Source organism: Bufo bufo, chromosome 2, assembly GCF_905171765.1.
Source record: "Bufo bufo chromosome 2, aBufBuf1.1, whole genome shotgun sequence".
In the NCBI taxonomy this organism is placed as follows: Eukaryota; Metazoa; Chordata; class Amphibia; order Anura; family Bufonidae; genus Bufo; species Bufo bufo.
Window position 1 is genome coordinate 802005063 of NC_053390.1, and position 25401 is coordinate 802030463.

Below are 25401 nucleotides of genomic sequence, written 5' to 3' on the forward strand. Positions count from 1 at the left end.
ATGCTCCATGTCTCCAGTCTCTCTTGGCTGCAAACACCTGAGCATTGCTCTTCAAATAAGTCTCCTGTAAGAAGAAGATATCAGATCTCTCCTGAGACAGACGCTGGTAGATCGCCTGCCGCCTGTTTTTAGTCTTCACACTATTCACATTTATAGAGCTGATTCTCAGCCTCATCCAGGACACTTAGGTTTTCTTATTCTTTTTCCTCTTCCCAATACTGTGACCTTTAGAACCCCATCTTTTGGTGGACACTGAAGGGTCAGGTTCATCTTCCAGAGGGTCATCATCAGGGTTATGTGAAGAAACATAGTCCATTTCAATCTTTTCTTCTGACTCTTCTTCCCCTAGCGCACCATACTGCCCGGAGGTTATGGCCAGCACTGGCGGATCCGGGGTTTTCTTTGCTGTAGTGCTGTTCTTTCTTTTTACAGTCTGAAACCCGTCTTCATCCACAGAGGACCTCCTGAGCTTCCTGAGCCCTGCAGCTGGACCATCAGGCTTTGTAGACGTAGAGGGCAGTTCTTTAGGTGGTTTGGCAACTGGTTTACTGGTCACTTTACTCTGCAGATGAGAATTCTCTTCAGTGGCTGGTACTTGTAGTGCTACAGATGGTACTTTAGCTTCCACAGCAGGATTTCTGGATTTCAAAGTCTTTTCAATGGCTGGTACTTGTGGTTCAGCAGATGTTGGTACTTGTAATGGAGTAGTTTGGCTATCAGTCTCCAACTCTGCCGGTACTTGTAGTGCATCAGCAGGGTCAACACTCTCTACAGCAGGGTCAGTAGTACTTTGCATTACTTCAGCAGGACGATTACCAGTTTCTGGGGCTGTATCTGCTCTTGCAGTGACATCCTCCTGACCTTCCTCCATGGCCTCTGAGAAGATCTCAACACTGCCTTTATTATGATCTGCATGCGGACATTCCCGGAACGTATGACCAGATCCTAAACACAGGTTACAGATGACCGGACCTGTACAGTCGTCCTTTGAATGACCAAACTGTCCACAAAATGAGCACTTTATACGGGAGCAGTTGATGGCGAGATGCCTGCCCCCACATCTGTGACACAGTCGCGGCTGACCGGGGTAGTAGCATATCCCTCTCTCTGAGCCCAGGTAGAAGGAGTGCGGCAGATGTCTGGTCACACCATTGTTCTGCGCTAGTTGTACCATCACGGTGTATCCGCCATTCCAGATGTCTTCCTCATCATAGATTTTTTCCGGATGACTCTTCACCAGACACTGTCTGCTCAGCCAATGCTCCAGATCTGCCAGCGCCACCACCTCAGACTGGAACAAGATGGTGGCCTTCACTACCTGAGGCTTGGACAGCTGGATCACCTGTAGATGCTCCCAGATTGACTGCTCCTTCGTGTCATTGTATATGTTCCAGAATAAGTCCAGATCATACTGAAGCTTAAAGCTGATGTCATAGATCCTGCTGGAGGGGATATGGATCAGGGCGTACACCTCAGAGGCCTTAAATTTCATAAAGTCCTTCAGAAGAACTTTCCCTATGTACAGTCTGGAGGGGAGGCTATCTTCTGGACCCGTATACTTAATCCGTACAGCGTTCCTTCTCTGAGGTGGAGGGTTAGCCGGCCTTGTAACATTGGAGAACAGTCTCCTGAATTGTGGACGGTCAGCAGGAGGATCAGTGCTGGGCCTCTCCTCTACAGTCTTACTGACTCCAGATTGTCCTGCAGATCCACCTGTGTCTGCTCCAGACTGCTGTGCACCTGACACTGCGGACGGCTGAGGGTCCTGTATACTGACCTCCATGTCTGCTCCAGTCTGTGTAGTCGTCTCCTCTGAAAGCTGATCGAGCGGGGTCTCATCCACAGCACTGAGCAGGGTCTCAATCACAGCACTGAGCGGGGTCTCAATCACAGCACTGAGCGGGGTCTCCTCCACAGCACCTAGCGGGGTCTCCTCCACAGCACTGAGCAGGGTCTCCTCCACAGCACTGAGCAGGGTCTCCCCCACAGCACTGAGCAGGGTCTCCCCCACAGCACTGAGCAGGGTCTCCCCCACAGCACTGAGCGGGATCTCCTCCACAGCACTGAGCGGGGTCTCCTCCACAGCACTTAGCGGGGTCCCATCCACAATGTCCATACATGATGCACTCTCCTGCTCACACACAGGATTGCTGCTCTCATTCACTTCAGCAGAGTTACAAGCTGAGTCCACTGCAATTAACTCCTTGTTGGATGGCTCACTTTGCTCTATAGTATTCCCAGCATTTTCAGAGACTGACTGCTCAGACCCCATACATAGTGACCCTGAAAGCAGTGACCCTCCAGGCGCTGCACCCACACATCTCTGAGGGTGTCCTTGCTTCACCATATTATGCACATTGCTGTAATCTTTCTTTTTTATTTCTATGATTTCTTTCATCTTCACATTCTGGGCTCTGGCCCCCCTCTTTTTCTCCATTGTCCAGCTTTCCACTTTAGGTATTGTGTTTTTACCTTTATCTAGTTTATCTTTTAATATATCCAGTTCACGTGTGCAGTCATCCAGGCATTCATACTTCATCAGCTTTTTCTTGGGATCAGCCTCTGTCTTTATCTCATCTCTTAACTTAGAAATGCGCCTTTCCAGTTTAAATAAACTTGTCTTTGTCACAGTTGTACTAAATCCAGAAGCACTACAAGTTTCAGTTGACTCACCAGCCACCACTTCCAGATCATCGCTTCCAAGATCTCCATGCTGCAGGCCACACTCCAAGCTCTGGGCTTTCCCAGGATCATCAGCCCAGCTCCCCTCCCCTCCACCTGGGTCAGAAGCCATGCCCCCTCCCTGCAGGGAGCTCAACAGCACACGTCTATCCTCTCCTATGGACAAGAATAGAACTACTATAATACTGCCTCTTATGTACAAGAATATAACTACTATAATACTGCCTCCTATGTACAAGAATATAACTACTATAAAACTGCTCCTATGTACAAGAATATAACTACTATAATACTGCTCCCCATGTACAAGAATATAACTACTATAATATTGCTCCTATGAACAAGAACATAACTACTATAATACTGCTCCTATATACAAGATTATAACTACTATAATACTGCTCCCCATGTACAAGAATATAACTACTATAATACTGCTCCTATGAACAAGAACATAACTACTATAATACTGCTCCTATATACAAGATTATAACTACTATAATACTGCTCCTATGTACAAGAATATAACTACTATAATACTGCTCCTATGTACAAGAATATAACTACTATAATACTGCTCCTATGTACAAGAATATAACTACTATAATACTGCCTCCTATGTACAAGAATATAACTACTATAATACTGCTCCTATGTACAAGAACATAACTACTATAATACTGCTCCTATGTATAAGAATATAACTACTATAATACTGCCTCCTATGTACAAGAATATAACTACTATAATACTGCTCCTATGTACAAGAACATAACTACTATAATACTGCTCCTATGTATAAGAATATAACTACTATAATACTGCCTCCTATGTACAAGAATATAACTACTATAATACTGCTCCTATGTACAAGAACATAACTACTATAATACTGCTCCTATGTATAAGAATATAACTACTATAATACTGCCTCCTATGTACAAGAATATAACTACTATAATACTGCTCCTATGTACAAGAACATAACTACTATAATACTGCTCCTATGTATAAGAATATAACTACTATAATACTGCCTCCTATGTACAAGAATATAACTACTATAATACTGCTCCTATGTACAAGAACATAACTACTATAATACTGCTCCTATGTATAAGAATATAACTACTATAATACTGCTCCTATGTACAAGAATATAACAAATATAATACTGCTCCTATGTACGAGAATATAACTACTATAATACTGCCTCCTATGTACAAGAATATAGCTACTATAATACTGCTCCTATGTACAAGAATATAATTACTATGATACTGCCTCCTATGTACAAGAATATAACTACTATAATACTGCTTCTATGTACAAGAATATAACTACTATAATACTGCCTCTTATGTACAAGAATATAACTACTATAATACTGCCTCCTATGTACAAGAATATAACTACTATAATACTGCTCCTATGTACAAGAATATAACTACTATAATACTGCCTCCTATGTACAAGAATATAATTACTATAATACTGCCTCCTATGTACAAGAATATAACTATTATAATACTGCTCCTATGTACAAGAATATAACTACTATAATACTGCCTCCTATGTAGAAGAATATAACTACTATAATACTGATCCTATGTACAAGAATATAACTACTATAATACTGCCTCCTATGTACAAGAATATGACTACTATAACACTTCTCCTATGTACAAGAATATAACTACTATAATACTGCCTCCTATGTACAAGAATATAACTACTATAATACTGCCTCCTACGTACAAGAATACAATTACTATAATACTACCTCCTATGTACACGAATATAACTACTATAATATTGCCTCCTATGTACAAGAATATAATTACTATAATACTGCCTCCTATGTACAAGAATATAACTACTATAATACTGCTCCTATGTACAAGAATATAACTACTATAATACTGCCTCCTATGTAGAAGAATATAACTACTATAATACTGCCTCCTATGTACAAGAATATAACTACTATAATACTGCCTCCTATGTACAAGAATATAACTACTATAATACTGCTCCTATGTACAAGAATATAACTACTATAATACTGCCTCCTATGTAGAAGAATATAACTACTATAATACTGCTCCTATGTGCAAGAATATAACTACTATAATACTGCTCCTATGTACAAGAATATAACTACTATAATACTGCCTCCTATGTACAAGAATAGAACTACTATAATACTGCTCCTATGTACAAGAATATAACTACTATAATACTGCTCCTATGTACAAGAATATAACTACTATAATACTGCTCCTATGTACAAGAATATAACTACTATAATACTACCTCCTATGTACAAGAATGTAACTACTATAATACTGTCTCCTATGTACATGAATGTAACTAATATAATACTGCTCCTATGTACAAGAATATAACTACTAGGCGGAGTCTGACTGCTGACCTGAGCAGACGCATGTAGGAGAAGCTCCTCTACATGCATTCCAGCATCCTGGTTTATATTGCACCATAACTCATCAAATTATGGGGAAAGTTGGCAGATACCTCCCTAAAGATAAGACCGACTCTCCGAAGCCGGACAGAGGTTCATCAGATATGGAGAAATACCTGCAAAAGAAGACCTCCGGTGCTGTGTGGGAGGCAGCTAAGATGGCGCCACATGAACCAGACGACTGGTCACAAGAAGCTGAAAGTGCCACCAGAGATCTAGAGGAAGGGCTGCAACCGGCAGGCATAGCCCCTATATCACAGAAATTTCTCCAACAGGCTCTCTCAGCAGCTATTGCCCCAGTACTAAGTGAGCTCCAGGAGATAAAAGTAGATATTAAGCAAATAGGGCACCGAGTGGAGACGCTGGAGGGGAATCAAGCAGCCATAATTTCCTTTGCACGCACGCTAGGAGATAATACAGCAGCTTGCATGGATTCCCTGGATAATGCCTTCTCACTCATCGAGGACCAGGAGAACCGCAGCAGGCGGAAAAATATTCGGCTGCGCGGTCTCCCAGAGCAGTTCCAGCACGAGGATTTACCTGAAGCAGCGGCGGCCATCTTTGCCAGTCTCCTGGGAGCAGAGAGCACGGAAGGAATTGAAATAGAGCGCATCCATCGGTCACTCAGACCAAAGCCAAAAGAGGGTGAAAACCCTAGGGATGTCATCTGTGGCCTGCTGAAATACACAGATACAGCAGCCATACTGAGAGCGGCCAGAGAAAAGAAAAACCTCACTCATGAGGGCGCTACGATCCTGCTGTTTCAGGACTTGGCGCCAACGACGCTAAACAAAAGGAGAGCCCTCCGACCCCTGACGGACCATCTGAGGCACATCAAGATCCCATATAAATGGTTATTTCCTTTTGGTCTTACGTTTGCGGTCGGAGGCAGAAGATGCACCATCCGGGTTCCAGGAGACCTAGCAGCAGCTTGGGAGCTACTCCAGACCGATCCGTTAGACATTCCGTCCTGGCTGCCATCTTCTGAGGTCGGAGTCCCATTGCCGGACTTGCCAGGAGTACAGAGATGGTCCAAAGCAATGCCAAGAAGGAAGATTGGCCCTAGATCCAGGGACACATGAATATTGTGACTTAAGTGCTTGCCTTAAATTCACACTTGTTTATGCCGTGAGTAATATATTGAGCTGAGGCGAATATATATATCTGTATTATCAGTCCTGCAAGTATTACTATGTTCTGTATATTTGCTGACAGGATGAGGTTGTGCGTGTTAACCTGATATATATGCTCCGGTCACGCTCCTGTCTCGCTCCGGTTTTACATGTCCCCATATATGTGGTCAAAATGTATACAAGCTTGTATAACGAGTTATGTCATCCAGATTCTCAAATGTACTGCACCAGGTTAGCTGGATCTGCTGGTTACCTATGTTCTGTACAAGATCTGTAGGTCCCCCCCATATATCTTACATCAGGGGTAAACTAGCGCAGTCCTGGTGTCAGCGCATTAGCTGGGTGGACGGCATACTGACTGTACGCTCCTTGTTAGGAGTTGTCAGATGTACCCACTCCAAGTTCTGTTATGTGGCCATGTTCCTAAGTTCTGTAAGGATTAATGGCCGGGTTCAGTTATACTCAGTTATGTACAGTTTCCAATCTCTTGTGCACAATATATTGGGCTGCTGTAGGAGGGTTATGCACACATAAAAGATGTCGCTGATTAAATGTACATCCTTTAACGTAAGGGGGTTCAATACTCCGCAAAAAAGATCACAAGTCATTCGTTTGCTACGGAAGTACCGCACAGACATATGCTTTTTTCAAGAGCTGCACTTCAGAACCACGAATGTCCCCACGCTGCAGAAGGGATACTTTAATAATTGGTTCCTGAGCACTTTTGACAAAGCCAAAAGAGGGGTGGGTATTGCCATAGCAAAACGTATACCTTTTAAGATGACAGCCACCCAGACAGATGCTGAAGGTAGATTCATCTTGGTGAAAGGGCTAATAGGCACCCAACCTGTAACCTTAGCGAGTTTATATAGTCCCAACAGAGGTCAGAAAGAATGGATCTCTAAGACAATGCAGGTACTTAAGGCTTTTGCTGAGGGGATCTGTATTGTAGGTGGAGACCTTAATGTGGCTCTGAATCCCAGTATTGATACCTCGGACGGATCCACTCAGCAAACACAGAGGACCTTGGGCTGCATTAATGCTCACATTGCTGATGCTAACTTAACTGATGCCTGGCGTCTGACGCATCCCACAGACAGGGACTACACCTTTTACTCTGCTGCACATAATGTCTACAAAAGACTAGATTATCTTCTGATATCAAATTCCTGCATAGACATGGTGGAACAGACGGGGATCGACCCTATCACTATTTCTGATCATGCCCCTGTATCGATGGTTATACATATTGCCGGTCTACCCTCCCAGTGTAGGCAGTGGAGACTGAATGAAACCTTACTGGATAGAAGAGAGGCAGTAGAGGCCTTATCAAAGAAGCTGTCATGGTATTTTGCAGAAAACCTAACTCCAGAGGTTTCCCAGACTATAGTGTGGGAGGCGCATAAATCTGTCATGAGAGGAGAATTTATAGCCCTGGGATGTAAAATTAAAAGGGAGAGACAGCAAACACTCCATTCCTTACTCAAGCAGATTTCAGATCTTGAAGCCACTCATAAGAGGTCTAAAGCTCTGAAAATACAGCAAGAACTCCTCCTCCTGAGAACGAAACTGAAGGACCATCTAAACATTTGCCACGCCAAGCGTATCAATATGCGCAGTTTCGGTTTTTTTCTCATGGGGACAGAGGTTCGAAGCTGATGTCATCGCTTATAAAACAACGGAAAGATTCTATGTTTATCCCCAGTATAAAAGCTTCGGATGGTAAATTACTACATAGAACTATAGACATAGCAAAGGAATTTAAAAATTTCTATCAGGAGCTCTATGGGTTAGATAAAAGCTCTATTAGCACAGACCCAATAGCAAGTTCTATGATGGAGGATTTTCTGTCTAACTTAAATTTGCCTCAACTTAGTAAGGAGGAGGGGTCCTCACTGATTGCTCCGGTAACAGAGGAAGAGGTAGGGAAAGTGCTGAGGTCAATGCCCTTGGGGAAATGTCCAGGACCGGACGGAATTCCGGTAGGATATTACAAGAAATTTGCAGATATTCTATGTCCTCATCTCACGAATTGGTGCAACTCTCTCCTTACAGGTGGGCATCTTCCTGCTCAATCTTTAGAAGCTAATGTGACCATACTGCCTAAACCTGGGAAAGACCACACGCTCTGCGGGAGTTACAGGCCCATATCTCTTCTGAACGTCGACGTAAAGGTTTGGGCCAAAATCTTGGCTACCAGACTTAGTTCCTTCCTTCCCAAACTGATCCACCCTGACCAAGCTGGTTTTGTACCAGGAAGGGAGGGGAACCATAACTCCTGCAGAGTCGTCACGGCAATCCAGTGGGCTAAGAAGCATAGTACTCCACTAATCCTTTTAAGTGTAGATGCGGAGAAGGCCTTCGACCGGGTTAAATGGAGCTTCATGGAGAGAACATTGCAGAGGTTTGGTATCCCTGATCAATTTCAGAAAGCCATTATGACTCTCTACACCAATCCGAGTGCTAAAATCAGAGTAAACGGCACCCTTTCACCTTCCTTTCCCATCTATAATGGCACCCGGCAAGGTTGTCCATTATCTCCTGCGCTATATATTTTAGTGATGGAGACCCTTCTCCAAGCCATTAGAGACCACCCTGGTATAAGAGGGGTTAGGGCCAAGAAAGACACAATTGAATATATTAACGTCGCCTATGCAGACGACCTCTTGGTGATGGTGTCCAACCCGGTCGAGGCCTTCCCGCATCTCCTCTCCTTATTTGAACTGTTCGGTGCAGTCTCTAATTACAAGGTAAATTACACTAAGTCGGAGGTCATGAATATTACAGCCCCATCAAAAAGTGTATCTTCCCTCAAAGCTACAACACCCTTTATATGGCAGACTTCTCACATCACTTACCTGGGAATTAATATTCCGTCTAAACTGGAGAACATTTTCCAGCTGAATTATACCCCCCTTGTGTCCGATACACAAAGATTATTAGGATCTCTCCGCATCCCTTACACCTCCTGGATGGGGAGAAAGAATCTGCTGAAGGCCTTTGTGTTACCTAAGATATTATATGTCATGCAGATGCTGCCTGTCTTCCTTCCCTCCTCCTTTTTCACGCAGATCCGGAGATTATTTTCTACATATCTGTGGGGGGGGAGGGGAGCTAGGATAGCTTATAGTAGACTGATTCTGAGGAAGACTCAGGGTGGGTTTGCACTGCCGGATGTTCAGTTATACTATAGAGCAATCCACCTTAGACGCTGGATGCAGTTACATGCTTCTAACTGCTCAACGTTGGGTGGTGCCTTGGAGTTACTCCAACTCTCTCAACCACAAAGAGCAGCATTGTGGGGTCTGACTACCACATCTCTGCATAACCATACACTACTTAAAGGCACAAGTATGGTGATTAAGCAACTTAACAAAGATCGCGGCTTGTTGGGTGCCCCCTCACTAGTCATGCCAGCAGAATTGGCCCCCTTTGCAGCAAGACCTACATTAACAAGCACTTCCCCAGCGTGGAGTTCCCTGAGGGAGTTCACTATCAAAGAGTATTTGGATGCTGCTCTAGGCAGTTTACCAGCTGACCATCCCTTTCACCTAGCCATGCAGTCCTCTAACTTTCTGAGCTTGGCTGACTTTAAGGCAGTTAGTAAGACTCTAATAGATAAACAGATTCTTAAACAGGATCAAACATGGTTCGAGAAAATTCTGTCCTCCAGCTCGCCACACAGTAGATTGATCTCCCTATTCTATTTAGGCCTAAACGTTCCCAGAGCTAGTGACACTCCTCTGTTTCTGAAAACCTGGGAGTCAGAATTAAATAGGTCCTTTACTGAGACGGAGGTTCTTAGATTATATGCACACTCACACGGCTTCTCCAGGTGCGTCAAGGTACAAGAGCACTCTTTTAAAGTACTCACCCAATGGTATATGACACCGAAACAGTTGTTCCTCAGGGGTTTGAGTCCCAGTGATCAGTGCTGGAGATGTAAAGATGGTGTGGGTACACTTTCACATATCTTTTGGTCCTGTCCGCTGATACAGCCGTTTTGGGCGACGGTATCTAAGGCCATTAACTCTATTACACACAAGAGGATAACTTTGTCTCCTGAGTTGGTCCTTCTATGGTTACCCACCAAAGATCTTTCCCCTTCTAAGAATAGCTTAGCCACTCAACTGATTCAAGCGGCAAGGTTGATCATTCCACAAAGGTGGCTGAGTGTAGATCCCCCCACTTTAACCCATTGGATGAATAAAGTAGATCATATACAGCGCCTGGAGGAACTAGCCAGCTGGGAGAATAGATCTCATGAGAAGCATGCTAAAATGTGGAACCCTTGGTTACGTTATCGCTTGTCACAAACATCAGTTACTCAATAAAGGTCATCTGACCCTTACGATCTGAACTACTTCACTTTACCTCCAACACCAGATTGCCTTATACTTTTACAAGATGTGCTTAGAGATTCACGTTATGGTTATGAATGTTTTTTTGTGAGGCCGTTGCCTTGCTGTTCACCAATTAGATAAATTGTCCCTGTAAACCATGTGACCGACACAAGTACACACTAATGTATGTCCAAGGCGTGTCCCCACAAGGATCAACTAGGGCCTATCATATGGATGTTATGCTGTATTATCTTTGCCTCATGCTATATCTCTGGTCTGTTTAATTGCATTATTAATACTGCTTAGACATGTCTGGGGGATGTGCCTATCCACCCTGGTGCTGCAATGGTACATTCTTTTTGCCTTATCACTATGATGCAAGGTCACTGGTGTAACAATTTTTTGCTACTTTTCAATAAAAAGAAAATTGTCAAGAATATAACTACTATAATACTGCCCCCTATGTACAAGAATATACCTACTATAATACTGCTCCTATGTACAAGAATATACCTACTATAATACTGCCTCCTATGTACAAGAATATAACTACTATAATACTGCTCCTATGTACAAGAACATAACTACTATAATACTGCTCCTATGTACAAGAATATAACTACTATAATACTGCCTCCTATGTACAAGAATATAATTACTATAATACTGCTCCTATGTACAAGAATATAACTACTATAATACTGCTCCTATGTACAAGACTATAACTACTATAATACTGCCTCCTATGTACAAGAATATAACTACTATAATACTGCTACTATGTACAAGAATATAACTACTATAATACTGCTCCTATGTACAGGAATAGAACTACTATAATACCGCTTTCTATGTAAAAGAATATAACTACTATTATCCTAGCCCTCTATGTAATGTGTACTAGAACATGCAGGATACATTTTCTACCTGACTGGTATTGCCCTTTAATATTGGGCTCTTTAATTCTGCTATGATCCACAATGTAAAGTCCACACTATGATATCATAACATTTTAGATAGCCAATTATTATACAAATAAGGGGCATAATATTCTGAAAATCCAATGACTATTAAGCAGGAGATTGCGCTCCGACCAGCAATGCAGATGTGCTTGAGTAATAGCGTATGCTAACAGGATTTCAGAGCTAATAAGAAGAGATTCAAACGGAGCCATAGCGATAACATATAATAGTAATAAGTGAGTGTTATAATGCTTTGTGTTCAGTCTATAAAAAAAATATATAATTTCAACAGTAAAACAATGAATATGATACAAGTTACAACTTTATAGCATTTATAGTATATCAACTTTGTCTTGTTCGCTGTCCTTAAAGGGGAACTCCACTCAACAGCTGAAAATGTAGGTTTGGATGGTGATTTCAAAGATCTCAACTTCAGTTCCCACAAATCCTAACTTAGGATCCACTTGGCTGGAATAGGTGACACCTCTTCTGTTTTTTTTTCTGAATATTAGCTTCCTCAAAAACTAGAAGTGGCAGGAGCAGAGCATGAGACCCAGCCCTGCTGCCCCCTGGATAACATATAACTAGGGACAACATATCCTTTTTCTTGTGTAGAAAACCCTATAGAGAATTTTGGGGTACCTGATAGTCAGGACTCACTTCTATAAGCCAGAGCAGAGGGTGGCTGTAAGAGGCATTTCTTACTTTGGAGGACCTGGTATTTTTGTGCAAGTACAATTTACTGAACTCACATGTAATACCTCATTTTTCCTGTGGAGGCACTATATTGCCAGATAAACAACATGGCTGAGCTCTGGTTCTCCCGGTAGCAGGAGACCTTTTAATGTATTTTTATCTATATATTTATCTAACTCATATCTACAGTCATGGCCGTAAATTTTGGCACCTCTGAAATTTTTCAAGAAAATGTAGTATTTCTCATAGAATAGTATTGCAGTAACACATGTTTTGCTATACATATGTTTATTCCCTTTGTGTGTATTGGAACAAAACCAAAAAAAGGGAGGAAAAATAGCAAATTGGACATAATGTCAAAAATGGGCTGGACAAAATTATTGGCACCCTTTCAAAATTGTGGATCAATAAGATTGTTTCAAGCATGTGATGCTCCTTTAAACTCACCTGAGGCAAGTAACAGGTGTGGGCAATATAAAAATCACACAGGAAAGCAGATAAAAAGGAGAGAAGTTCACTTAGGCCTCTTTCACATGGGCGAGTTTTCAGCGCGGGTGCAATGCATGAGGTGAACGCATTGCACCCGCACTGAATCTGGACCCATTCATTTCTATCGGGCTGTGCACATGAGCGGTAATTTTCACGCATCATTTGTGCGTTGCATCACTTGTGCGTTGTTTTGCACGCGTGTGAGAAAAATCGCCATGTTTGGTACCCACACCCGAACCCGGACTTCTTCACAGAAGTTCGGGTTTGGGTTAGGTGTTGTGTAGATTTTATTATTTTCCCTTATAACATGGTTATAAGGGAAAATAATAGCATTCTTATTACAGAATGCTTAGTAAAATAGGAATGGAGGAGTTAATTTAAAAAAAAAAATTATTTAACTCACCTCATCCACTTGTTCGCGCAGCTCGGCTTCTCTTCTGTCTTCTTCTTTGATGACCTGGAGGAAAAGGACCTTTGGTGACGTCACTGTGCTCATCACATGGTGATGGATCATGTGATGGACCATGTAATGATCACAGTGACGTCACCAAAGGTCCTTTTCCTCCAGGTCATCAAAGAAGAAGACAGAAGAGAAGCCGGGCTGCGCGAACAAGTGGATGAGGTGAGTTAAATACTTGAAAAATGTAACCCCTCCATCCCTATTTTACTAAGCATTCTGTAATAAGAATGCTATTATTTTCCCTTATAACCATGTTATGAGGGAAAATAATAAAATCTACACAACACCTAACCCAAACCCGAACTTCTGTGAAGAAGTCCGGGTTCGGGTCTGGGTATGTCACGGAACCATGAACCAGACGTACAACAAGAGATAAGTGAAAATAAGAAGGCTTTATTGAAAATAAAGCTGTAAAGCAAAAGTCCAAACGGATGGTGAAACCGAGCAGAGTCTTTGCGAAGCCAGAGGTCAGGAACCAGAAGGGTAGTCAGACGAAGCCAGGATCAGGAACCAGCAGGGTAGTCAGACGAAGCCAGGATCAGGAACCAGCAGGGTAGTCAGACGAAGCCAGGATCAGGAACCAGCAGGGTAGTCAGACGAAGCCAGGATCAGGAACCAGAAGCAGCAGCAGTCTTAGAAGCATGTGAACACAAGAGGACCAAGCAAGGAACTGAAGCCACAGACCTCCTATATATATGAGCTAGGCATCCAGCTCCTCCCAGGGGAAGGAGGAGCCGCAGGGTGGAAGGCTACAAGAAACCCAGGACCCAAGATGGCCGCCAGCACATGACAAACGAAGGAGAGCAGCAAGCAGGTAAGACCATGACAGTACCTCCCCCTCAAGGGCCCCTCCTCCGCGGAGCACAAAACGGTTTCTGAGGGAAGCGTGCGTGGAAGGCTCGGAGCAAGGCAGGAGCATGGACATCTGCGGAGGGAACCCAGGAACGCTCCTCTGGACCATAACCACGCCAATGGACCAAAAACTGCAACCGACCGCGGACCAGGCGTGAGTCCAGGATATTGCTCACCTCATATTCCTCACGATTGCCCACTTGGACCGGACGAGGCCGAGGAACCGAGGAAGTGAAACGATTACACACCAGTGGCTTCAACAGGGAGACATGAAACACGTTGGAGATCCGCATGCCAGGAGGAAGCGCAAGGGCATAGGCTACCGGGTTTACCCTGCGAAGCACTCGGAAGGGACCAACAAAGCGAGGCGCCAGCTTGGGAGTGGGCACTCGAAGGTTGAGGTTGCGGGTGGACAACCATACACGGTCTCCGACCTGGTAGGAAGGAGCAGGCGCTCGTCTGCGATCAGCCTGGAATCTCTGGCGCTGCGCAGAGACCTCAAGGGACTTCTGGATCTGTACCCAAGAAGCACGTAGGACGGAAAGGTGATCCTCCACAGCCGGAATATCCTGGGGAGAGAATACTTCCGGTAACACGGCAGGTTGGAACCCATAATTGGCCATGAAGGGAGACGTCCCAGAGGAAGAGTTCACCGCCGTGTTCCTGGCAAACTCAACCCAAGGCAGGAGGTCAACCCAATTGTCTTGGTGATCGGAGACATAGCAACGAAGGAATTGCTCCAAGGCCTGATTGGATCGTTCTGCGGCCCCATTGGACTGAGGGTGGTAGGCCGAGGAGAAGGAGAGATGAATCCCCAACTGGGAGCAAAAGGCGCGCCAGAACCTGGACACAAACTGACTCCCCCGATCCGACACAATCTCCTTAGGCAAACCGTGCAACCGGAAGACCTCCCTGGCAAAAATCGTGGCCAACTCTTGTGCAGAGGGTAACTTCTTGAGAGGAACACAGTGGCACATTTTGGAAAACCGATCCACAATCATGAGAATGACCGTATGGCCTCGGGATGCAGGGAGGTCCACAATGAAATCCATCCCCAGGTGTGACCATGGGCGCTCCCCGGTGGCTATGGGTTGCAGAAGGCCCAACGGAAGGTGCCGAGGGGACTTACTCTGGGCACAAACGGAGCATGCCGCTACATATGCGGCGATGTCGGAACGTAGGGAAGGCCACCAGAACAGACGTGAAACAGCCCAGGACAGCTGATTCTTTCCAGGATGCCCCGCGGTCTTGGAGTTATGGTAGGTTCGCAACAACCGAGTGCGCAACTCCTCAGGCACAAAACATCTGCCGTTGGGTCTCCCAGAGGGAGCACCAGATTGAGCCGCCAAAATCTGCTCACCCAGGGGAGAGGTCAGGCTGGTGCGAATGGCGGCCAGGATCTGATTCGGAGGTATGACCGAAGTCGGAATCGACTCCTCCCTGGACAGCTCGGAGTACTGCCGTGATAAGGCATCCGCCCTGATGTTCTTGGAACCGGGTAGGTAGGAGACCACGTAATTAAAACGTGACAAGAACAGAGCCCATCTGGCCTGACGTGGTGTCAATCTCTTGGCCTCAGAAAGGTAGGTCAGATTCTTGTGGTCCGTCAGGATGAGAACCGGAACCACCGAACCCTCGAGCAAGTGCCTCCATTCTTTAAGGGCCTGCACGATGGCCAATAACTCCCTGTCACCAATCTGATAGTTGCACTCCGCGGAAGACAGTTTCCGGGAGTAAAACCCACAAGGAAGCAGAGGACCCTCTGGTGTTCTACGCTGAGACAGAAGGGCGCCTACTCCCGTCTCAGACGCGTCCACCTCGAGGACAAAGGGCAACCCAGGGTTGGGATGCGACAGAATCGGAGCCGACACAAAGGCGGACTTTAGGGCCTCAAAAGCTCGGATGGCCTCGAGCGGCCAGACCTGGGAATTACTGCCCTTCCTGGTCAGATCCGTGAGAGGCTTGGCCAGCATGGAAAAGTCCCTGATGAACTTCCGATAATAATTGGCGAAGCCCAAAAAGCGCTGCAGGGAACGAAGACCACTGGGCTGGGGCCACTGTAAGACAGCCGAAACCTTCTCAGGATCCATGGAGAACCCCTCAGCGGAAATGATGTAACCTAAGAAGGTTACCTGGGATCGGTGAAATTCGCATTTCTCAAGCTTACCGAACAGCTTGTTCTCTCGTAACCGTTGCAACACTCGTCTGACATCCAGAATGTGGGCCTCCATGGATTTAGAATATACCAAGATGTCATCCAAATAGACTACCACACACTGCTGCAACAGGTTACGGAAAACATCGTTGATGAATTCCTGAAAGACTGCGGGCGCATTGCACAACCCAAAGGGCATAACCAAGGATTCGTAATGACCGGTCCTGGTGTTAAACGCGGTCTTCCACTCATCGCCCGCCTTGATCCTTACCAGGTTATATGCCGCCCTCAGGTCGAGTTTGGTAAAGACCGTGGCCCCTTTAAGGCGATCGAACAGCTCGGAAATCAAGGGTATCGGGTAAGCGTTCTTGATCGTGATGCGATTGAGACCCCTGTAATCGATGCAAGGCCTCAACTCACCGCCCTTCTTTTTCACAAAGAAAAATCCAGCCCCTGCCGGGGACGAAGATTTGCGAATGTGTCCGCGTGAAAGCGCCTCCCTCACGTACTCCTCCATGGCCTCATTCTCCGCTACCGACAGTGGATAGACTTTGCCACGAGGAGGAACGGCACCAGATTGTAACTCTATGGCACAATCGTATGGGCGGTGCGGAGGTAGGGCAACCGCGCGCACCTTATCGAATACATCCCGGTACTCCTCGTATTCAGGAGGCAACAGAGAGTCCGAGGAAGTACACAGCAACTTGACAGGCCCATGGATGCAACTAGCCCCACACTGCGGTGACCACGAGAGGATCTCGACCGATCTCCAATCGAAAGTCGGATTATGCTTCTGGAGCCAGGGGTACCCCAAGACCACCGAGTAGTGTGGAGACGAAATAACCTGGAGGCAGACCGACTCTCTGTGAACGGCACCAATGGCTATCCCCACTGGAAGGGTCTCATGAGTCACGTGTGGTGGCAGAAGGGGTCTGCCGTCTATCGCCTCAAGAGCCAGTGGGGAACCTCGAGCCTGCAGAGGAATGGAATTGGCGGCAGCGAACACACTATCAATGAACAAACCACCAGCACCAGAGTCCACCAACGCCTGGGTCGTCACCGAGCCCCCGACCCAGGAGAGGACAACAGTGATCAGTGGTTTGTCAACACGGGAAACCGGGGACGAGGAGACTCCACCCAAGATCTGCCCCCGACAGGATCTCAGGGTACGAGCGTTTCCCGGACGGTTCGGACATGCCAACCGAAAATGCCCACCGAGACCACAGTACATGCATCGGCCCTCGCGTCTCCGGAGTGCCCTCTCCCCCTCGGACAGGCGAGCAAACCCCAGCTGCATGGGTTCACCCCCAGACAAGTCATCCCCAGGAGGCGTGGGAGGAGAGGGAGGCACGGGTGGGACAGCAAACGTAGGCACCAATCTGTTAGAAGACCTCCGCAGGTTCTCCTTAAAGGAAGGTCTCTCCCTGAGTCTGGTGTCAATCAAAATCAGGAAAGAAATAAGAGACTCGAGCTCAACTGGTAGGTCCTTAGCTGCAACCTCATCCTTCAAGGCATCCGAGAGACCATGAGAGAAAGCAGCGACCAGAGCCTCATTATTCCAGCCCACCTCTGCTGCCAGGGTACGAAACTCAATGGCGTATTCAGCTACGGATCGTGAACCCTGTCTGATGGACATAAGGAGCTTCGCAGCAGAGGCAGCACGAGCCGGCACATCGAATACCTTCCGAAGAGAAGCAACAAAACCGGAAAACTCGGCAACCACCGGATTGTTGTTCTCCCATAAAGGGCTGGCCCAGGCCAAGGCCTTGTCCGAGAGCAGCGAGATCAAGAAGCCCACCTTTGATCTCTCAGTAGGAAAGGCATGTGGCAGCAACTCGAAATAAATGCCCACCTGGTTAAGGAAACCTCGGCACTGAGTTGGCTCTCCCCCAAAGCGCTGTGGAAGAGGGGCAGAACCGGTCATACCCCGAAACACCGCAGGCGCAACAACAGGTGTCGGGGTAGACTCTGGCGCAACAACCGGAGCGGCAGTAGGAGCGAGCCCAGGAGCGACAACCGACCCATCGGCAACGGGAGCGAAATGAGCCGTGCGTTCAAGCAGGGTTTGCAACGCCACAGCGAACCGACCCAACAGGTGATCCTGCTGATCAAGTCTGGCAACCAGCGTGGGTAGCGAGGATGGCCCTGTACCGTCAGAATTCATGGCTTGGTCCTAATGTCACGGAACCATGAACCAGACGTACAACAAGAGATAAGTGAAAATAAGAAGGCTTTATTGAAAATAAAGCTGTAAAGCAAAAGTCCAAACGGATGGTGAAACCGAGCAGAGTCTTTGCGAAGCCAGAGGTCAGGAACCAGAAGGGTAGTCAGACGAAGCCAGGATCAGGAACCAGCAGGGTAGTCAGACGAAGCCAGGATCAGGAACCAGCAGGGTAGTCAGACGAAGCCAGGATCAGGAACCAGCAGGGTAGTCAGACGAAGCCAGGATCAGGAACCAGAAGCAGCAGCAGTCTTAGAAGCATGTGAACACAAGAGGACCAAGCAAGGAACTGAAGCCACAGACCTCCTATATATATGAGCTAGGCATCCAGCTCCTCCCAGGGGAAGGAGGAGCCGCAGGGTGGAAGGCTACAAGAAACCCAGGACCCAAGATGGCCGCCAGCACATGACAAACGAAGGAGAGCAGCAAGCAGGTAAGACCATGACAGGGTACCAAACATGGCGATTTTTCTCACACGCATGCAAAACGCTTTAAAACGCTTTGCACTAGCGCTGAAAAATCGTGCATTTTACCTTGACGCACTCGCATTCTATCTGGCCCTTACACGCGAAGCCCGTGTGAAAGAGGCCTTAGTCTTTGCATTGTGTGTCTGTGTGCGCCACACTAAGCATGGACAGCAGAAAGAGGAGAAGAGAACTGTCTGAAGACTTGAGAACCAAAATTGTGGAAAAATATTAACAATCTCAAGGTTACAAGTCCATGTCCAGAGATCTAGATTTGCCTTTATCCACAGTGCACAACATTATCAAGAAGTTTGCAACCCATGGCACTGTAGCTAATCTCCCTGGGCGTGGACGGAAGAGAAAAATTGATGAAAGGTGTCAACGCAGGATAGTCCAGATGGTGGATAAGGAGCCCCAAACAAGTTCTAAAGATATTCAAGCTGTCCTGCAGGCTCAGGGACCATTAGTGTCAGCGCAAACTATCCGGCGACATTTAAATTACATGAAACGCTATGGCAGGAGACCCAGGAGGACCACACTGCTGACACAGAGACATAAAAAAGCAAGACTACATTTTGCAAAAATGAACTTGAGTAAGCCACAATCCTTCTGGGAAAACGTCTTGTGGACAGATGAGACCAAAATAGAGCTTTTTGGTAAAGCGCATCATTCTACTGTTTACCAAAAGGGAATGAGGCCTACAAAGAAAAGAACACGGAACCTACAGTGAAATATGGTGGAGGTTCATTGATGTTTTGCTGCCTCTGGCACTGGGTGCCTTGAATGTGTGCAAGGCATCATGACATCTGACGATTACCAACGGATTTTGGGTCGCACTGTAGAGCCCAGTGTCAGAAAGCTGGGTTTGCATTCGAGATCTTGGGTCTTCCAGCAGGACAATAACCCCAAACATACATCAAAAAACACCCAGAAATGGATGGCAACAAAGCGCTGGAGAGTTCTGAAGTGGCCAGAGTTCTGTAGAGATCTTAAAATTGCTGTTGGGAAAAGGTGCCCTTCCAATATGAGAGACCTGGAGCAGTTTGCTCAGGAAGAGTGGTCCAAAATTCCAGGTGAGATGTGTCAGAAGCTTATTGATGGTTATAGGAAGCAACTGATTTCAGTTATTTTTTTCAAAGGGTGTGCAACCAAATATTAAGTTAAGGGTGCCAATAATTTTGTCCAGCCCATTTTTGGAGTTTGGTGTGACATTATGTCCAATTTGCTTTTTTCCCTCCCTTTTTTGGTTTTGTTCCAATATACACAAAGGTAATAAACATGTGTATAGCAAAACATGTGTTACTGCAATACTTTTCTGTGAGAAATACTTAATTTTCTTGAAAAATGTCAGGGGTGCCACGACTGTATCTATCTATCTACCTATCTATCTAAATTCTATGTAGAGATGGGTTTGCCTTTAGCTTTAATTCAGTTTAGGACTCCAGTTTTTAAACAAAACAAATTCAATATTGTGACTTTCTATCAAAACTCCTGACGGACCGCAATTCACAGCATAGCCACCGGGTGGCCACATATGGATACATATAGGAAAGACATCTCATGACAGAACACCTCAGAATTAAATTTTTTGTTTTTTAACTGGTTATTTTGTGCCATTCATCTTGGGTTACAGTACGTTAATGCTATTTGATAAGACTAGTAATGAGCTTTGACGAATTTTACAAAAAAAATTTAGATCCGGGATGAATTCATTCGTCACATCTCTTTGTAAGCAGTGGGTGCAATGACAGGGAGCAGCGAGTGCACTGCTTCCCATCATTGTACCCCTCAGATGCTGCGTTCATACTTGATTGTGGCATCTGATATACATAAAAGAGTGTAAAATAAACTAAAAATATCATATTCCATCCACTTGCTCACGATGGGCCGGCCCCCGCTATCTTGCTTGAAAATCTGGCGCAAAAGCTCATGCGGGCATGATATTTTGTGCGAGATCTTCAAGAGAGATGGTGGGGGCCGGCCCATCACAAGCAAATGGATGAGGTAAGTATGATTTTTTTTTTTTACACTATGTCAGGTAAAATAGATTTGCTACCAAAAAATGAGGAAATTTTACTTCACGGCAAATCAAATTTATCCTGAAATTCGGATCGGTTTCGCTCAACACTAGATATGACTATGCATCACATGCCTTAAATGGTTGTATGAAGCGGGCTCAAGCGATGAATTCACTCCTGAATGAGTTCAGAGATGACTCCGATCCTGGGCATTTAACCTCTCAGATACCACAGTCAATAGTGACTGCAACTTCTGTCAGGTTGGACAGAGGAAAGCTGCTCCCTGTGCCCTCCAATTGGAACCCCCCCCCCCCCCCCCCCCCCACTGTGAAATCAACAGATTCCAATAGGTTGCTATGGTAGCCTGAGGTCTTGTTAAGGCTCCTAGACCTATCATAGTGAGCTGTCTGCAAAGCCAAGCCCGAGGCACAGCCTGACAGGCACTCTGTAAAAATTCTATAGACTACAATAGTAGTGCATTGCAATCTATGGGACAAGTGATCAGAGGATTGCATGTACAAGCCATCTAAGAACACTAAATATTACAGTGGAAAAAAAACATAATTGATACTGCCACATCCAAAAATGTCCAAACTAATAAAAAATATAAATATTTATCATGTGTGGTGAATGTCATAATGTAAAAATACATATATATCCAATTTGTTCTTTATTGGTTATGTTGATCCCTCAAAAAAAAAAGAATACAAGGTGAATAAAAACCAATTTATACTCAAAATGAAACCAGTAGAACCTGCAGCTCGATCCACAAAAATGAGCCCTCACAAAGCTCTTTAGGTTGAAATCGAAAAAAGTTATAGAAAACATCCAAAAAATAGCTGTCAGAATATGGTGATTAGTAATGAGCAAAGCGAGCTTCGGATCCTAAATGGTTCTGTGTACAGCATTAATCCGAAGTTCCCTTCACTCAATACTAATGGTGATGCAAAAAAAAAGGTATTTATATTTTTAAAGTGATAAAACAAAATAAAAACTATGGGGGTAATTTATCATCTGAGATTGTTTTTAATGTCACTTTGAAGTCTGAATTTGCCTTGTGTGATTGGCCCAAATGTATAACTGTTGTATCTTAACCCCTTAAGGACCCTGGGATTTTCCATTTTTGAGTTTTCTTTTTTCCCTCCCCGTGTTCCCATAGTCCTAACTTTTTTATTTTCAAATTCACATAGCCTTATGAGGGCTTATTTTTTGTGGGACAAGTTGTACTTTAATGGCACCATTTATGGTTGCATACCATGTAGTAGGAAGCGGGAACAAAAAATTTCAAATGGGATAGAATTGGGAAAAAATGCAATTCTGATAAAGGTTTTTTTTTTTATTTTTTTTTTTTTTACACTGTATACTATGCGGTAAAATTGACCTGTTATCTTCATTCTCCAGGTCAGTACGGTTCCAACGATACCACACTTATATAATTTTTCTTGTGTTTTAATACTGAAAACAAAATCAAAACCTTTGAGGAAAAAAAAAAAAAAATTTCATAACCATATTCTGACCCCTATAACTTTTTAGTATTTATGTGTACGGAGCTCTGTGAGGGCTTACTTTTTATTTTAAAATTATTGGGTAGTAGAAGTGACAAAAAAAATGGCAAATTGGCTGATGAATCCTGGCATTGTCATCTTGGAATATGCCCGTGCCATCAGGGAAGAAAAAATCCATTGATGGAATAACCTGGTCATTCAGTATGTTCAGGTAGTCAGCTAACCTCATTCTTGGAGCACATACTGTTGCTGAACCTAGACCTGACCAACTGCAGCAACCCCAGATCATAGCACTGCCCCCGACAGGCTTGTACAGTGGGCACTAGGCATGATGGGTGCATCACTTCATCTGCCTCTCTTCTTACCCTGATGCGCCCATCACTCTGGAACAGGGTAAATCTGGACTCATCAGACCACATGCCCTTCTTCCATTGCTCCAGAGTCTCTTACTTTCACTATTAAACATATATGTAAAGAATAAATCAAGGCAACTGGACGTACTGTAGATTTCTTGAAACGTTTCACTTGTTCTTCCAACGAGCTTTCTCAATTCTGAGTGACTGTACAAGAATTCTCTGGGAATAAATATGTAACTGAATCAACATCTGGTAATTATAACCAGCATGGGGTCAAAGGTGTTGATTCCATTATCCTAGCTGTCTTGACACCTTTTTCTGGGAGGTCATTATGACCTACTGACTCCAATTAGGATAATGGAATCAACACCTTTGACCCCATGCTGGGTATAATTACCAGATGTTGATTCAGTTACATATTTATTCCCAGAGAATTATTGTACAGTCACTCAGAATTGAGAAAGCTCGTCAGAAGAACGAGTGAAAGTCCAGTTGCCTTGATTTATTCTTTACAGATATACCATGACCTGGATAAATGAGAACCTTCACAGACACTATTAAACATAGCCCTGAGTTCTACTGTTGTTTTTCTTTGATTTTATTTCACCAAAATGTTTAAGTGATCGCCGATCACGATCATTCAGGATTTTTTTCCCGCCACATTTCTTCCTCGAATACGATGGGTCCCCACTATCCTTCCAATAATGTGTTGGACAGTTCTTAACCCAATTTTAGTAGTTTCTGCAATCTCCTTAGATGTTTTCTCTGCTTGATGCATGCCAATGATTTGACCCTTCTCAAACAGACTAACATCTTTTCCACGACCACGAGATGTGTCTTCCGACATAGTTGTTTAAGAAATGAGAAGCAACTCATTGCACCAGTTGGGGTTAAATAACTTGTTGCCAGCTGAAAGATAATCGCCCATGCAAAATTATCCAATAGGAGGCTCATAACTATTTGCTTAGTTAAATCCAGGTGGCGACTTTTATTTTTGGACAGGCAGTGTATTTGTACACACAGTATGCTGTGATCTCTCAGAACATGTTTTTTTGTATGGTATATGCTTTTAGCAAATTTGTTGCAAAAATTGCATTGCCTCTGTTTTCAATGTTTTTGAGAGCACAAGTTCTTATTGATAAACACGCTTGTAGTATATACACAGTCGAGTCCCATTATTCTGACCATTTCCTATTTTTGGCCCTCGCTGTCATATGCAAATGGGGCGATTTATCAGAGTTGCAAAAATTGATGATTATTGGCTTTCCGGTCAAGGGTGACAGTATTTCTGAGCCTGTGCAGTTTGTAAACTGTTCATGTGCTGCTGTGGTGAAAGTGTATCGTGAGTGGACAGATGGCTCCATTGTGAATAAGCAACATGGAAGCTGCGGAGAACCACATGCCATCGATGTGAGAAGTGACCGTCGGATCTGAAAATGCGTGAAGGTGGACTGATGCTACAGTGTCTAAGACAATAGTTCAATGAACCCTACTGCATATGAGGATCTGAAGCAGATGTATGGTCACTGCACATTTTTTTTGTGTCAATTTTTGTAGCCGTATCAGAATTGGACCTCCACTGATTGGCAAAGGGTTTCCTTCTTCGCTGAGTCTCGTTTTCTGCTTTATTGAATGGATGGTGTGTCAGTGTCACGAACCAGCAGGTGTGAACCCACTGTGCCACGTGTCCTACCTCCTCTAAGGGCGTTCTGTAAGTGAACCCCTCGATCTTCACAGTACCCCTGATGGTGGGGATAGACTTTCCCAAGGGGAACATCAGGTAGCCACGTCTTGAGGAGGATAGGCACACGAGGCAGCTGGTCCAGAGTCCAGCAATAAATGTACAAGTCAGGAACACAAGCGGATATCAGGAACCTTAGCATTACACAAGGACCTTGACACTGAGGCATCTGGGAAGGGGGCTGGGCCACTTATATATGTACAGGAGGGCTAGGATTGGTCAGCGAGGTCAAATGACCTAACCCATAAATCACAGGAAGTGACGGAAGTGCTGCAGGAAACAAGCAGCAAGCATGCTGTGGCCAGGGCTGAGAGGAAACTGTGAAGCGGATCCCAGAATAAAAGTTCCTAACACAAATATACAAAATTTGTATATAAAATGTGTCCCAAACCACAAAGTCCCTTGCAGAATAACAGTTCCTACACAGACAGAGCCCAGGACTGCAGTGGTGAACGGGAAGCACTGGCAGCAGATCACCGCTGAACACGGCGCCCGGAACCGCGGCGGTAAGCAGGGGAACAGCGGTGCACAGCAGCCGCTGTTACAGTCAGGCAAGAAACTTCACAGAAAAAACACCCTGCAACCATTCCTGGAAGAACACAAGCTGGTGGTGGCAGCATTATGGTCATTATCTGTGCCCATTCATGTAGAAGGCACTCTCAAACAATTTGGGTTTGAATCCATCCTTGCAGATCAGGTACACCCATACATGCTGATTGTCTTCCCTGGGGCGGATGGGATCTTCCAGCAAAACAATGCGACACACTGCTTGAAATGTCCGGCATTGGCTAGAAGACTATGACCAAGACTTCCAAGTACTACCCCGACCCTTAATTCCCTAC